This window comes from Mustela erminea, chromosome 13 (genome assembly GCF_009829155.1).
Source record: "Mustela erminea isolate mMusErm1 chromosome 13, mMusErm1.Pri, whole genome shotgun sequence".
Lineage (NCBI taxonomy): Eukaryota > Metazoa > Chordata > Mammalia > Carnivora > Mustelidae > Mustela > Mustela erminea.
In genome coordinates, this window is record NC_045626.1 from 52,517,245 (window position 1) to 52,535,288 (window position 18,044).

Genomic DNA, 18,044 nt, shown 5'->3' on the forward strand with positions numbered 1-18,044 from the left:
ACTTCAAGTTAGAAAAACTGGATTGCCTTTAAAATTACATTAATAATAATAATAATAATTACTATTATTAATATTATAAAATCATTTGGCCTTAAATCATCCCTTGTCTGTAATAACTTGAAGTACTTACTAAATGCTATATTCTACTCATCCTCGTGACAACAGATAGTGGATAGTGAAACTTATAAAGTAACACAGAGAATTAGGGGTTCTCTAGCTCTAGATTGGGGCTCAAAACAAACCGGAAAATCTTCTTTCTCCATTTTCCTTTTGAATCAATATGGATAAGTAACCAAGATAAATTAGTTTCCAAAGCAGATCTAGAATGGCTGTCTATCCAGCTTAAATTCACCAGGTATTTGCCAGTTCTTCTATATTCTTTTTCAACTCTATCTGTGCCTAACATATGGCTTGGGATAAAACTATTATTAAAAAAGAGAATAAGCTCAGTTTTCTCCTCTGGGTCTCTAGGAGAGAAAAGAAGATTTTGTGCCTTTTTTTAAGCTGTTGCCAGGTTTTCCCAGAGGACCAGGCTTAATGTGTGATTGCCCCCAGGGGTGCTGTGACTACTGAAGTAGTCCTAGCCCTACCAGCGTGCTGACCAGCACCTTCCAGTAGAGATACATCAGGGGTCTGTGGGAAGGCACCAAACTACAGCAGCGAGCGCACAGCTATGCCTCCTGCCAGGCTCCCACAGCCACTGCCTAAGGTTAAGGAAGGGAGGCGGAGTAGACAGATTACAGACATACAGGATCATTCCAAAAGGTTCTAGAATGCCAGTGCTTCAGTCCTGGATTGTCACTGTGCTGCCCAAAGCTTAGCATTTTGCATCTCAGGCCAGAAAAAAAAAATCAGAAAAATGGTTTTTCCTTTGGTTCCCTACATGCAGCCACTTTTCAGTCCTTCTCCTGCATCCCCAGTATTCCCCAAATTCTTCCCCAGCTCACCATCAGGGAAATCAACCTTGAAACTAGAATTCTTCCATGACTGAATCCTTCATTCTTCTTCCCTCCCTCCCTCTCATCCTCCTTCCTATTTGCCCTCCCTGCTTTCCTTTGTGAACTCCCTGATTTCTCTTTCTCTCTTTCTGTCCTTGCTAAACTTCCCATGTTAGTCTCATTTCCCAAGCCAGGAGCCATCAGAAGACCCTTAGTCGCTTTTTCTAGAGCAGCACTGTCTAGTAGAAATAGAATATGAGGGGGGCACCTGGGTGGCTCAGTCATTAGGTGGCTGTCTTTGGCTCAGGTCATGATCCCAGGGTTGCGGGATTGAGCCCAGCACTGGGCTCCGTCCTTGGCGGAAAGCCTGTTTCTCCCTCTCCCACTCCCCCTGCTTATATTCCCTCTCTCACCATTTCTCTCTGTCAAATATCAAATAAAATAATAAAATAAAATAAATTTTGAAAAACACAATATGAAGGGTAAAAAAGAAATATAATGGGAGGTCTATGTATCATCTTATATTTTCTAGTTGCCACATTTTTAAAAATGTAAAAAGAAACACGTGAAATTAATTTTAACATTTTTCTTTAACGCAGCATGTCCAAAATAGTAACATTTTAATATGTAACAAATATAAAAAGAGATATCTTACATTCCTTTCTTCACACCAGGTTTTTGAAGTCCTGTTATATTTTCTAGTTCCAGCACATCCCAATCTGGACCTGCCACATTTCAATTGCTCAGCAGCCATATTGGGTGGGAGGCTACCATCTAGGGTAGTGCAGATGTGCAGACTGATTTATTTATTCTGCCCCAGTGCTGCAATGGCAGAGCTTGATCATAACCTCCCAACATTCATTCTCCCTTTTTAGTTTCCTACCAGCACCCCAGTTCTGAAGTTCTAGATGTTGTGATCTCCTGCTGCTCAGTGTGGCCATGTGACCAAGAGTTGAGGCCAACAGAGGGAGGCAATAGGAGCTGGCACTGCCAAGATGTCACCTTACAGGGAAAAGGCACACACGTATTCATTGTTAACACTACCTGGGCTTGACATCTGGCTTAGGAGAAACTTTTTTTTTTTTTTAAAGCAAGAATAAATAATGTATGGGCTCACCAAATCACTCTGTTATACTTGTGAAACTGATATAACATTGTGTATCATCTATACTTGAATTTTTTTTAAAAACTGAGAGCACACTCAGTTCTCTACTCTGCAGCTCTGGGAGGAAGTGTTTTTGGCCTTCTTGGTCTACCGGAATGAGCCATGGAGTGCCATCACGGAGCTGTCATGGCCCTGGGCCACTGCTGGCTTCTGGACTCCTATGTGAGAGAGAAATGGATTCCTGCCTTGTCTACATTATTGATATTTTGAGCTTTTTCTGAGCCAATCATTTTTTTTAAGATTTTTATTTATTTATTTGACAGACAGAGATCACAAGTAGGCAGAGAGGCAGACAGAGAGAGAGAGGAGGAAGCAGGCTCCTGCTGAGCAGAGAGCCCGATGTGGGGCTCGATCTCAGGACTCTGGGATCATGACCTGAGCCGAAGACAGAGGCTTTAACCCACTGAGCCACCCAGGCACCCCTTCTGAGCCCAATCTTAACCAATGTCCTTTCATAAGACGATTTTGGCCTTCAACAAAATTAGTCACAGTCTGTGGCAGGAAAGCCTTGGAAAATGCTTTGTGACAATGTCCTCTCAAATGTCTTGTCTTACTGTGGTCTATCCTCTAGAAATGTTCTAAGTTCTACATGCACAAAGACCCTTTTGACTCACTGAATAACCCTGAGAAGGGAGCTCTCTCACAGTTGCTTAACAGCCCCATTGAGAGAGAAACAATCTCACTGTATCTCAATTGCCCCAAACTACCTACCGCCTTGTGCTTCAGTGGGTGGGAAAATGTCACTTACACAGACTAGAGCGTCACATTGTATTTCGCTTTAAGATTGAAAGCTGAAACATAAAAATATCCTTTTCCTGGCTCACAAGGGTCAAGTAGAACGTCATGGTGCACAAGGCTGTGTCTGCTATCACATTCATAATGAAAAGGGTTTCACTGAATCCTTCAGAACATGTGTGTTTGAACAGAAGAGAGCTTTAAAGGCAATTCAGACCAAATAAAAAGGAAGATAAAGTGTAGGGAGCAGAGCCATATGAATGAGCCTGGAAGCACCCCTAGGGTTGCCTGAGCAATAAACTTTTGTGACCAAAAATCCTCCTTTTGTGAGAGGTGCTACACCCAAACTTCATTGCCCAGAGGCAAGTGGCTTCTTTTCCTGGCAAGGGGGCTAACACTCACCAGCACGTAGCAGGCACTGGCTGGCAGGCGGTGACCATTAAGAGACACCCCCCCACTATAAAACAGAAGAAAAATATTACTAAAATTTAAAAAATACATTTACCTCCACTGATTTGGGAAAAGGTCTGACCGTGTCTTTATAAACTAAGCATATGCCTACCCTATGACCCAGCAATTCCACTCCCAGGTCCTTACCCAAGAGAACTGAAAACATCTGTCTACACAAAGCCTTGAATAAGAATGTGTATAGCAGCCTTATTCATAATGATCCCAAACTAGAAACAGCCATGCCTCCATCTGGCTAAACAAGCTACGGTAAGCTAGACATTCAATGCAATGCCACTGGGCAATAAAAAGCAATGAATTACTGATACACTCAACAGTATGGACAAAACTCAAAGCAATTATGCATATTGAAAGAAGCCTTACACAAGAGTTCATGCTGTATGGGGTGCCCTGGGTGGCTCAGTCGGGAAAGTGTCTGCCTTCAGGTCAGGTCATGATTCCGGGGTCCTGGGATCGAGTCCTGCACTGGGCTCCTAGCTCAGTAGGGAGCCTGCTTCTTCCTCTGCCTGCCACTCCCCTTGCTTGTGTTCTCTCTCTCTCTGTCTGATAAAATATATATATTTTTTAAAAGTTCATGCTGTATGCTTGCATTTGTGTGAAATTCTAGAACAGGCAAAGCTAATCTCTTGTGGAGAAAAAGTGACAACCCAAAAAAGAAATTAAGGAAATATTTCCATTGACCAGAGCATCAAAAAGAATAAAATACTTATGAATCAACTTAACCAAGGAGGCAAAAGACACTGAAAACCATAAAACATGGCTGAAGGAGATTGCGAGACAGGAAGGTCAGTTTTCTGCCCATTTATTGCCCTCCTTTAAGTGTTACCGGCTCTTCTAATATGTTAAACCCAAATACACCTCTTGACTATTTCACCCAGGGTTCCCTGGAGCAATGCACAAGCCACTTTCTTTTCCACATTCCAAATACCTGAGAGCAGCTGACAAACACGAGGAAATGACTCCTATGTATCTCTTTGTATCATTTCCTAAGGATAATATTTTCTTCAACTGTTTTTATAGGACACTGTTTTACAATATCTTGATATCCTGGTTATACTCAGGTTTACACCAGTTTTGTTGTTGTTGTTGTTTTTAATGATATCTAGGAGGGATTGCAAGACCCTAGATAATAGCTAGGTATTTACCTGGTAAACTAGGATTACTTAGCTTAATCTAGGAATGTCATCAAACATCTAAATCATTCTTTTGAGTCTGTAATCTAGCCAGTTCTTTTCTCTTTTGTACTTATGAAATAGACACTGTTTAACCTAAATGCATTTTTTCTAGTTAAAATTCATGTTCTTACCCGGAAATCCTTGCAGATCTTCCTGTTATCTGCCATATAAGCTATTCCTCCTAGGTTCCCTTCCTTTCTCTTTCTCTCTCCCGTCCCTTCCCATTTTAAAGATTTACTTAAAGGAGACTGAGTAGCTCATTCGGTTAAGTGAGCTCAGGTCATGATCTCAGGGTCCACGGATGGAGCCCCACATCAGGCTTCTTGCTCAGTGGGAAGCCTGCTTCTCACTCTCCTCCCTGCTCAGCTCTCTCTTGCCAGCTCTGTCTCTCTCTCTGAAATAGATAAACTAATTTATTTAAGAGAGAGATCATGAGCAGAAGGAGCAGAGGTGAAGGGAGAGAGAATCCCAAGCAGACCCTGTGCTAGGCCCAAAGCAGGGCCTAATCCCAGGACCCTGAGATCATGACCTGGGCTGAAATCAAGAGGATGCTTAACTGACTGAGCCACCCAGGTGCCCCTCCCTCCCAGGTTTTCAACCAATTTATTAAATAAGTATGTCTGATAGCTCTTCACCAAATTAAACATTAAAATATAGGGGCACCTGGGTGGCTCAGTCATTAAGTGTCTGCCTTCGGCTTGGGTCATAATCCCGGGGTCCTGGGTTCGAGCCCTGCATCGGGCTTCCTGCTCCACAGGAAGCCTGCTTCTCCTCTCCCACTGCTGCTGCTTGTACTCCCTCTCTCACTGTGTCTGTCAAATAAATAAATTACATCCTAAACAAACAAAAAAAATACACACATACACACACACATATATATATAAAACAAGAACCCCCAAGGTACGTCATTGGAAACAACTTATCTGCAGCTTGACACTAGTCACATACTTTCTGGGTGCAATTGTTTAATCAGCTGAAATAATACTGAAGGTCATTAGCAAAGCATAATTAATCCTGTAAAAACCCCACTTAAAACCATTTAAGACAGGAAAAAAATCAATTAAATATTGAAAATAGTGTTTCTTAGAATGAATCTTAAAAATAAAACCAAACATCTTGCAAATTAATTCATTTACCTTCAAGTTAACAAGATTTCAGCTATGATGGCAATAGTGCATCAGTTCTGAAAACAAAAATAGAATGCTCAAGCCCTGTTATTTTATGGGAGGAAGGAGATTTTCTGACAAAACTGATAGCAAGGTACAATCATCTTCATTTTATTTTTGACATGCAGATTATAATTGTAAAGACTGTCATTTCTGCAAAAAATATTAGAAGGCTTGATTCACTGTCCTGAGGTCCTTACTTTTCCTTTTTAAAAAATATTTATTTGTTTATTTGACAGAGAGAGAGCATAAGTAGGCAGAGCAACAAGTAGAGGGAAAGGGATAAGTAGGCTCTGACATGGGGCTCAATCCCAGGACCCTGGGATCATGACCTGAGAAGAAGGCAGATACTTAACCAACTGAGCTGCCCAGGCACCCCTACTTTTCCTTTTATATGCAAATATTTCACTTCTGTGGTCCTTTGATATCTTCATGATTTTCTTCTTCCTCAATTAACAGTCTGACTCTTTCAGATTCTTCTTTGTTTTCTATTTTGGACTTCATTCAAACAATTCTCTGTAAGACTTCTTGAAACCCAGTATCTTTTCCAAGATTTATAACTTCACTTTGCAATTGATTTGAATTCCTTTATTTTTTTTAATTTTTAATTTTTAATTTTTTGTATTCCTTTAAATAAGTTAACTCTTTAGGGGCACCTGAGCAGCTCAATTGTTAAGCGCCTGCTTCTCCCGCTTCCACTCCCTCTGCTTCTGTTCCCTTTCTCGCTGTCTCTCTGTCAAATAAATAAAGAAAATCTTAAAAAAAAAAAAAAGATAGCATTTAAATGGATCTGGATTCAGCTCATCCAGCTTGAAATCCTACTTGACCAAAAGCCTCCATTCTCTAAAATGAATGAAGAAGAAGAATATTTACCTTATAGGATTTTTATTAGTATTAAGTGAGTATATATAGGTAAAACAGTACCTGGCATATAGTAAGCATTTAATATGATAGTGCCTATCTTTATTATTGTATTATACGAGAAAACCAGCAAGCTCTCAGCATAGAAGTTGGCAGTTTGGGCTGGCACAGATGCTAGTATAAAGTGATGTTATGAGCTAAATTGTGTCCCCTAGAACTCATATGTTGAAGTCTTAACCCCCAGTACCTCAGATAGAAACTGTATTTTTGGAGATAGGGTCTTTAACAAGTCATTAAGGTGTCCTTATAAGAAGAGGAGATTAGGGGGCACATGGGTGGTTCAGTTGTTAGGCGTCTGCCTTCGGCTCAGGTCATGATCCCAGGGTCCTGGGATCCAGCTCTGCCGGAAGCCTACTTCTCTCTCTCCCACTCGTTCTGCTTGTGTTCCCTTTCTCTCTGTCAAATAAATAAATAAAATATTAAAAAAAAAAAAAAGAAAAGAAGAAGAAGAAGAGGAGGAGATTAGGGCACAGACACACACAGAGGAAAGACCATGGGAAGATGCAGGGAGAAACGGCCTTCTACAAGCCAAGGAAAAGGGCCTAAGGAGACACCAACCCGGTTGTCCCCTTGATCTTGGACTTTCAGCCTCCCAAACTGTGAAAAAATAAATTCCTGTTGTTTAAGCCATTTAGTCTGTGGTGTTTTGTTATGGCAGTTCTAGCAAACTAACACAAATGAGGAAAGATATTTTAGTGTGTCTATCTTAGTTCAGAAAGTCGTCTGTTTTAGGAAAGTTCATTTTTAAGTATTTCTGTTATGCTTGTTTTATTTTCCTTGCACCCTTGTTATTGAGGTTGCACGTGGTGAATTCTGGAATACAGAGAACCCTGGAATCAGGGGTCCACATTTCTCTGTGTGCAGGGATGTCATGAAAGACTCCTGGCAAATGTCTTGCTAACACAAGTCATTCCTGACTATAATATTTTCCTGTTCCTCCCGTCAAGTGCTACAAAATGGAAACAAGGTTGGTTGGCCTTAGCTCAGATTTCAGGGAACTCAAGAGAGTGCCTCGCAGTCACCACTTTCTTTAATAAATACACACAAAGCCCCTTTAATCATTCATTCTGGAGTTTTGCTGAAGCTCAGCATTAAACTTCACCAGTGCACAGATCCATAAGTCACTATTCCTGTTGTGCTGGGAAATCTGGAACTCATTTGCCCATCTCCGGTCTTTTGCTGTCTCTCTGTTCCCTGATCCTTCCCGGTCGGATCGCCCTGTGATCACATCTGCAACTTCTCTCAGGACTCTAGGGTGTCATTTATCTAAGCCAACAGGCTTGCTCTCATTTTAAGCAGCTAGATGCTCTTTTTGCATCTGTCTTGCATTGAAGAGCATTCTGCTTGGGGCAGAAGAAAAAAGCTTTCTCATTTGTGCGGTTTCATCATACACCTTGCACTTTTTTTTCATTTACATTGATCATCTTTCTTTTTTGTCTTTCCTGGCCCTATCAGTGCAAAATTTTGTTTGCTGTCACAGATATTCTCAATGCTGTAAAATCTCATTAAGTAGATATCAGCTGAAGGCAAGATATACCATCCAGGGCTCTAGTGATCCCCCACCTCGCCCCGCTGACTATAAGATCCACGATAGGCGATCATAATTTGTGTTACTATAAACACATTCAGGAATTTCAAATATAGTTCCCTTTTTTTCCCTATTCCCTTGAGTCTTGAACTAATCTTGAGTCTTTGGCATATATTACAACAAGGTTTTTAAAAGTATAAGTATCAGAAGTAATAAATGTCATGCACTAAACTATACCATGCTGTTCTCCATTAAATGGTGCCACTTTAGGAAAGTATATACTTCTTTCCCTCCAGATTATACTGGTATTCTCTAGACCCCATTCAGTGGCTCATGTATCAGATCCCTTGGGTACCAGAGAAGCTCTGTAAGACCATCCACATTGGCCTCTTTCAGCATGAAGCCAGCTGAAAACCAGTACCCACCTGAGCCCCGTTCCTCAGGGGACAGAGTCCTGCCCTCTGGTACTGATGCCATCAGCTCCCGCAAGTAAGGTCTTTACTACCTTCAAAACTGGTCAACAATTACTCTAACACTTCCATTGACAGACATGGTAGTACTTTCCTAGAGGGCCTGCAGAAATAACCCAAGAAACCTATCTCCCCCTAAATGGAAGAAGTTATGCATGTCCTCCAGTCAATTCTCACTTTCGGTGGTGGTGCCTCAAGTGGCTGCAGGAAAGAGGGATTGGTAAAAAGGGCTCATGGGAGAGAGGCCCCCTCTCCCTGCTTCAACTTGAGTGGATTCTTTGCTCTTTTACATGTATTTGGCTTCCTTATAAGATTTTCTTGCAAGAAAGCCTTCAAGGTGGTTTGCGTATCTTGGAGGCTACTCACATGCACCCCCTACTTAAGGTTGCTAGGTTTAGTAAATGAAAATACATGATATCCAATTAAATTCAAATTTCAGATAAACAACAAAATAATTTTTGTAAAAGCACGTACCATATATTGTATGGGACACCCTCACACTAAGAATGATCAGTTGTTTATCTGAAGTTCAAATCAAACTCAGCGCCCTGTGTCTTATCAGCTGGGCCTGTTCTACTCGTAATAAGCCAACAGACCTTTTTCCCACTCCAGAGCCTGACAAAGTGGCACCTCAAAGACTGCTTTGTCTAATTGACCCCTTTGGGTGATTGCCCCTTAAGCCTTTAGCAGCAACCCTTCCCCATTCAGATCTTCTGCTGACCCCTGTCCCTCAGGCCCAGCCTTTGTCATACTCTTCTCCCAGCTGAACTTGTGAGGATAGTCTGGCTCCAGGCCCCACTGACACAGCTCACTTCGACACTGATAATCAGAATGAATGACTCCCTTTTAGGTTTATAGTCAGGGCAGACTTTCACCTATGCTGATCCCTGGAAACATCTATATATTAACACTTCCATTTCTCAGCTAGGAAACAAAACTCAAAAAATGTTTCCACCATATAGAGTCTATTTTTTTAATTTTTAAATTTTTAAAAAAGATTCTTATTTATTTATTTGACAGAGGAGAGAGATCACAAGCAGGCAGAGAGGCAGGCAGAGAGAGAGAGGCGGAAGCAGGCTCCCCGCCAAGCAGAGAACCCGATGTGGGGCTCGATCCCAGGACCCTGAGATCATGACCCGAGCCGAAGGCAGAGGCTTAACCACTGAGCCACCCAGGCGCCCCCCACCATAAAGAGTCTTGACTAAGACTGGTGATCTACAACTAGTTGTTTGGTGTTAGGGGTTAGAGGGAGCTAGGGGCTGGTAAAATGCTGTGAGTTGCCTCTGGTTGAGGGTATAGGAAGAAGAGAACATGTTCTGCCATAGCTGTGAAATGAATGGATGGATCTAGAATGTGGCATGAAGACTGTTTTCTCAGATACCAGAGATATTTGACAGGGTGCTTCTAACAGTTCTCATCTTTTTTCAGCATAGAATGACAGAAGAGCAAGGAGAATCAGAGTCAAGAGTTTAAGAGTTACTTCAGGATCTGCCTAATGAAAGTCTGAGGCAGGTATGTAATCTCCATGACCTTTCTCTCCCATGTAACAGGATGCTTGTGCCTGTCTTGCTGGGTTTTGTGGGAATTAAAAAAAATGCCACTTAAAGTCATGTTCCCTTCCATTTCCTTCTCCTCTTTCCTAAATCAACTATTTTCTCAGCTCTAAATAAACCAAACCAAACCAAAACAAAACAAAACAAAATAAAATGATCATGGTTTTAGAGTATAAAGTAAGAAGGTTAAAAAAAAAAAGAAAAGAAACATCTAGAAATATTAACAGTAAAGAAAATTATATAACTTATTCTGAAAATATTCCAAATAGGCAGGAGAATATGGAGAGATTCAGGTTAAAGACAGAACACACACATCTACTGCTTCTTCTTCCTGAAATACATCTGAAATTATAGAAAAGGGACAAACAAAAGCCATAAACCTGCAGAAGAAAGAGAGTAAGAGAGAACATGATAGCCACAAAATTTTGGAAGGCAGAAAGCAGAAGAGTAAACTGACTTAGTCCTCTATAAAAGGAAGCTTGGTTTTCCAAGAAGAGCACCAGAGTAGGAAAATGGGTGCCCCAGTCCAAGAATACAAGAGATAATGAAGACTGGAAGGTTACATCCTAAGCCCCTTCCCCAAACCTTCAGCTGGATGAATACCCTGCCCACCTTGTCAGAGGAACAACGTTTCTTCCTGGATGCTGACTGTCAGGCGTGAACCTCCCAGGCAGGAAACAACTCAAGAGAAAATACCTAAAAAATTCTGAAGCAATGAATGGTCCTCATTGAAGAAAAGGTCCTTTTCCTTTCAGGAAAACCTAAGACTTACTCTAGCCTACAGAGAGTCCAAATACCTTGTTAGCACTAAATTTTTGTTATAAGACATCTGAGGGGGAATTACTTATATGAAAAATGAGGTGCTAAATAAACAGGGGAAAAAACAATTCAGAGGAAACCCAGACTATACATATAAAGGAAAACTTATAAAAACAGTCATTAATGTCCCATGAGATGATAAAGTATTTTATCCATGAATCAAGAACAGGATGTCACCAAAAGAATTTTCAGAGAAAACCTAACTCTTAGAAATAAAAAATACCCACCCTCTGAAGATGGGATCAACCACAAGATACATCATTTTTTTTTGTACTATTTTTTAAAATGCATAATTTTTATTTTTACCTACTGAGGAACTTTTAATATGGCTTAGAGACAGATGCATTATACCTCACCATTGTGTGCGTGCATGAAAATATAAGAAAAATGTATTACTTCCTAAACATCTTCACATTCAGAGTCTAAATCTTCTTTTTTTTTTTTTTCAGAGTATGAATCCTCTGAAACCACTTCCTAACTCAGAATCACTGACATCTTTTCTCCTTCATTGAATTTCTTCGTGCCATTAGAGTATAAATTATGCATCTTTTTTTTTTTTTTTAAGATTTGTTTATTTATTTGAGGGGGCAAGGGGCAGAAAGAAACTCTAAGCTGATTCTGCGCTGAGGGCAGAGCCTGATGTGGGGCTAGATGTGGGGCTAGATTTTATGACTCTGAGATCAGGACCTGAGCTGAAACCAAGAGTTGGAGGCTTAACTCACGGTGCCACCTAGGTGCCTGAGATAATGCATCATTTCTTAGTCAATTACTCCACTAGAATCTTAGGGATGTTTTTTCTAATTTTCAAATTTTAAGTCTAGCACTATTTTATTTGACTTACCTTGTAGTTTCACCTTTTCCCAATTGAGTTGTACATCAGTGGATGTCAAGCACTTCTCTTCAAAGTCACCAGAAAATTCTGACCAGTTGAGAGCTGATGCTTCAGTAATAATCTTGCACAAGTTACAAGTTGGTCATGCTAGCTCCTTGCTGCTTTTTAAGTTCTTTCACCAAGGCATCTGGCATTTTTCTTGCCTTCAACTACATTTCTTGACATGTGTGGTATCAACAATGCTTATAGCTCATGTGAGATGACAAGTTTGTGAAGGTATAGGCAGTGACAATGATGTTATGACTACTGCCTGTACAACAGTCATTGCAATGGGCCATTATCTATGAATTAAATCCTGATTTTAGATGTGAAAAAATGTGCTTCTTGGAATCAATGAAGAACATTAAAATAAAAGATAATAACACTGCCTGGAGGGGATGGGAGATTTAAGAAATCTCTCGGAAAGTAAGCGGGGGGGTGGAGGGAGACACAGAGAAGGAAAATAAAAGACAAAAGATAAGAAAATGGAGGACTGAATACAGAAAGTCCACCAAATGAATGTAAGAAATTTGAGAACGAGGAGAGAACAGACCAAATGGAAGGAAAAAACAATAAAGAAATAATTCAAGTTTTCATTTGGAAAGGGCTCACCAAGTACCCAGCACAATGGATGAAAATTATAATATTCAAAGGCATGTGACCATGAAATGAGGGAGAAAGGCTAACCTTAGAAACTTCCACAAGGAAAAAACAGACTGCTCATAAAGAAGCAGGTATTAAAAGGACTGTAGACACCTTAATGACTACATTGTAAGCAAAGAAAATAAAATAATGTAAAAATTCTCAGGAAAATGAGATTTAGATTTAAATTTCTATCTCCTGCCAAATTATCACTCAAATATGAGAGTAGAATGAAGAAGTCTCCAGATATGCAAAGTCTCAAAAAAAGGTATCTCCAACTACACTTGGAAGATATTAGAGAACGATATCTGAGAAGATACTCCACCAAAATGAATGAATAAACCTAGAAAGAATTCAGGGAATCCAACAAAGGAGAGCTGCAAAAGGAGTCTCCAGGAAAAAGGGGAAGGAAATCCAGGATGACAGCTTTATTTTGAGCCTAGAGAGTAACCAGCCTCTCCAGAAGCAGGTCAAAACAGTTGGGGAGAGAAAATTCCAAACAGATGAAACTGACAGAAAATCTGTGTTACTGACAGGAGATCAGGCCATGGGGAAAATTACAGAAAAATATTAGACAGGGTAAGTTGCTTAAAAAACTAAGCAAAAGAAAAAAATCTTGACAGTTACTAACTTCAGGGAAAATATAAAGTTGATAAGTAATCATAGTATATATATGACTCAACTAGTCAGCAGTGACAAGCATTTTTAGTCACATAAAGAAACCCCCAAACACCAACATACCCCAAACTGTGAAATATCCTGAGTGTGTTGTAAGATGGGAGCAGGGGAAAAGGTAATGACAGAAAATAAAATCCTCACCTTCCAATGTGGGAAATCAGTATATAGTGCTTAAAAGTGGGGAAAGAAAAATCAAGAAATAGCAGTATAAGCATGTTATTAGAGATGTGAAGATAAGGACCAAAAGTTGCAGCTAAAAGTTCAAATGGTTCCTTCTGGAGATTGTTAACCAGGGCTGTGTGCTTGGGCCTGCTCTTTTTTTTTTTTTACAATAAACCTTACAGAATTATTTGATAGATTAAAAGGCATAGCAAAAAAAAAACCCAAAATATTTTGTTGTTGTTAAAACAACAACAAAATATTTGGAGAGAAGGAAAAATAAAAGAGGCATTAGAATGAGGTGATCCCCAGAATCTAGGCATGGGTCCAAGCCTTCTAATCTCTCCAACACTCAGTTTCCTAACCTATAAAATATAAATTATAGTATGGATCCTAACATCCTGGATTGACTGCAAGAAATAAATACAGTAAGCTATGTGTAAAGGTTTTATAGATCTAAAACTCTATAGACATGTAAGGACTTGTATGTATTAAGTGCACAAGGCAAAATGCAGCATAAGAAAACCAGTTAATACCAATAAACAGGGACACTTGGGTGGGTCAGTCGGTTAAGTGCCTGCCTTCGGCGCAGGTGGGATCGATCGAGCCTGCTTCTCCCTCTGCATGCCGCTCTCCTCTGTCCTGTCTCTCTGACACATAAATAAATAAAATCTTAAAAAAAAAAAAGTATCAAACTTAAAAAAAAATACCAATAAACAGTTGGCTCTTTGGAACTTGTTTGCAGCCCTCAGAAAACTTGAACCAAACACCACTGCTGTGCAGGGATGTCACGGCTAATCCTTACAAAAAAGAAAATGTTGCTTCTTCCCACAGGGCACTTAGGCTGTTCTCGTGAATGTTCGTGGAGTCTGAAGTGAAGCTAGTCTTTCACGTTGTGTGCTGGGTACATATCCAGGGTGTCTTGTAGGATGCTTCCCAAGGTAGCTCCTGAGCCATCTTGACTAGATAACCACACACCAAAAATGGCCAAGTTTGTAGTATAATTAATAACATTGTATGAATTTCAGTTTCCTGGTTTTGATAACACTCAGTGGTTATGTAAGATGTTATCACTGAGAGAAGCTGGATGAAGAGGACACAGGAACTCGCTGTACTATTTTTGCAACTTCTTGTGAGTCTAAAATTAATTCAGAACAAAAAGTGAAAAAATAAAAGTATCCAGACCCAATCAATGCCCCAGAAGAAAGGGAACCCAAGCTCCATCTGGGCTGCAAGGAGGCTGTAACCCGAAGAGGACACAGGATTGTTCTTACAAGGAAATGAGGTATCTACGGCCTTCTAGGCTGCTCTGTTCTTGTCAAGAAGGAATGGTCTTTCACCAAATCCATCTTCCTGGCCACTTGCTCAATATGTCTCCTCAAACCACTATTTTATTTATTTATTTTTTAAAAGATTTATTTGTTTATTTGAGAGAGAGAAGGAAAGAGAGAGGAATGAGAAGGAATGAGAAGGGGTAGGGTCAGAGAGAGAAGCAGATTCCCCATGCAGTTGGGATCCTGATGCAGGACTCGATCCTGGGACTCTGGGATCATGACCTGAGCCAAAGGCAGCCACTCAACCAACTGAGCCACCCAGGCGTCCCTCAAACCACTATTTTATTTCTGCCATTAAGAAAAATTATCAGGTATAGTCACACTCCTTGAAGAAGGAAAAGAATATAATCATTCTATTTATTTTCAGATAACAGAGCAGGAAATCAGAGGTCCTTGGGAAACCTGAAAAACTCCCAACTTTGTTTTCTTTAAGGGTGCCAAGAAGCCTTGTGCCACTGGCACCGTGGGCGGAGGGGTTTCCTGCATGCTAAATAACTAATGCAAGATGCATGAGCCCAGAACTTCGGAAGTTCCCGATTTCTGCACCCCAAGGGGTTATGAATAATCCTCTCTAGTCCCCCTGACAGTCAGAGGTGTTTCGAAATGTTTCTAGCCTTCAACCCTCCTGCCCTTTGAGCTTACTGGGGAGAATGGAAGATGGCAAGTGGTTCATAGGCCCCTAGCCGCAGTGCCTCCCCAACTTTAGGGAGCATAGGAATGGCCTGGAACAAAAACAGATCCTCAGGCCGTACTCTCTAAACTCCATCTCTGGGCTGAGGCAAGTTCTCTCCAAAATTGAGGATATTGACTATATCAACACTAACGATACTGACTATAGATCACCCTGTGGAAATCACTGGCAGAGGGTACTTGGCTTATAAAAGATAAAGAAAATGGCTTATTCTACACAAGGTTGAGTTAAAAGATATATAAAAATCAAAGGGTTTGACATAAGCACGGACTGCTAAGAAGTGAAAAAATGTTTATCGGCTTACATTTTAGGTTTAGTATTCCTTCCAATAATCAGTCATTTAAGAATGAAAATTTGGGAGGCACCTGGATGGCTCAGTTGGTTAAGCATCTGCCTTCAGCTCAGGTTATGATCCCAGGGTGTTGGGATCGAATCCCACATCACATCCCCGCTGAGCAGGGGGCCTGCTTCTCCCTCTCCCTCAGCCCTGCCCCCCTGCCCCCCACTCGTGCTCAAATTCATTCTCTCTGTCACAAAAAAAAAAGAAAAAAAAGGAAAGAATGAAAATTTAAAATTGTCCAGTTATTTTCACTTACGACATATGGCATCACTCTTGTTATCTCCCTCTGTCTAATTGGGACAAAATGAGGGACGCCTGGGTGGCTCAGTTGGTTAAGCAGCTGCCTTCGGCTCAGGTCATGATCCCAGCGTCCTGGGATCGAGTCCCACATCGGGCTCCTTGCCCTGCGGGGAGCCTGCTTCTCCCACTGACTCTGCCTTCCACTCTGTCTGCCTGTGCTCGCTCTTGCTCGCTCTCTGACAAATTAAAAAAAAAAAAAAAATTGGGACAAAATGAAGCAGAATTCTTAGTGGCTTTTCCCCCCAATGGTAAGGACTTGCATCTCAAATGCACAGACTGTGAAGTATTAAGCAATGTATAGGATTTTCAGATTGCTATGTTGTACACCTGAATCTAATATGTCAACTAATATGTCAACTATATCTAGTATGTCAACTATACTTCAATAATAAAAATACATAATAAATAAATAAAGTGCACAGATTGGTTTCTTTTTAAAGTATCGACAAGCACAGGACCAGAAGAAATGTGATAACCAGACTTGCTCAGTTTCCCTAGGTTGTGGCTATTTAGGGAAGTTCATGGGGCAAATTGGCTTTAAAGCTGGGCAGGATGGTCTTTAACCAGGTCTTTTTACTTTTTTAAAAAAATTTTTATTACTCCAACCCAGTTCATATTTCCCTTCCTGAACAGCATTCCTTTTTTAAAAGAGTTTTATTTATTTATTTGACAGATAGAGATCACAAGTAGGCAGAGAGGCAGGCAGAGAGAGAGGGAAGCAAGCTCCCCGCTGAGCAGAGAGCCTGATGCAGGGCTCCATCCCAGGACCCTGAGATCATGACCTGAGCCGAAGGCAAAGGCTTTAACCCACTGAGCCACCCAGGCGCCCCCTGAACAGCATTCCTATTTTCGCATCTCATTTACCTTCCAACTTGGCCATTTATCAGTTTTCCAAGCACAAGACTGCTATCCACAGCAGGACTAGGAGTTCTGGGCACAGTGAAATCATACCATTCTCTTACATGCCTTGCATACAGTAACTGTTCAATAAATATTTGTTGTATGAATCCATGAATAAATACACATAGATGGCTGTCAGTCAAACCGGCTTCACCAAATAAAACTGCTCTGGAGGGGATGGAAGGTATACCAGAGAGAGTGCTGCCTTTAGAGCCCCAGAGCCAGTCTTTGCTTCCTCAATCTGTAACTATGAACCAGTAGGATCCCAAAGAAATATAGTACAAACTACTAACACAAGCTACCTATGTAGTTTTAAATCTTTTAGTAGCTCTATTTTTTTTTTTAAGATTTTATTTATTTATTTGACAGAGAGAGATCACAAGCAGGCAGAGAGGCAGGCAGAGAGAGAGGAGGAAGCAGGTTCCCCGCCGAGCAGAGAGCCCGATGCAGGGCTCAATCCCAGGACCCTGAGATCATGACCAGAACTGAAGGCAGTGGCTTAACCCACTGAGCCACCCAGGTGCCCCCAGTAGCTCTATTTTTAAAAAGTAAAAACAAAAAAGAAACTATTATTGTACTCTATGTTAACTAGCTGGAATTTAAACAAAAAATTGGAGGAGAAAGTAAAAATAAAAAGGTGAAACTAATTTTTTAAAAGATATTATTTATTCATTTGTGAGAGAGAGCGTGCGTAAGGGTGAGCAAGGGGAGAAGTGGAGGGGAAGGGGAGCAGGTGGGCGGGTAGAATCTTGAGCAGACTCCACACAGAGCTGGGAGCCTGATGGGGGGGTTCGATCTCACAACCCTGAGACTGTGACCTGAGTCACAAGCAAGGGTTGGAGGCTTAACGAGTAAGCCACCCAGGCACCCTGAAACTAATTTTAATAACATATTTTATTTAACCCACTGTGCCTAAAATATTATTTCATAGGGGGACCTGGCTGGCTCAGTTGGTAGAGCATGCAACTCTTAATCTTGGAGTTGTGAGTTTAAACCTCATGTTGGGTGTAGAGATTAACTGAAAATAAAAAATCTTGGGGCACATGGGTGGCTCAGTTAGTTAAGCAACTGACTGGATTTTGGGCAGGGTTGTGAGATCGAACCCTGCATCAGGCTCCACACTGGGTGTGGAGTCTACTTAAGATTCTCTCTCTCCCTTTCCCTTTACCCCTCCCTCAACTGTACTTTCTC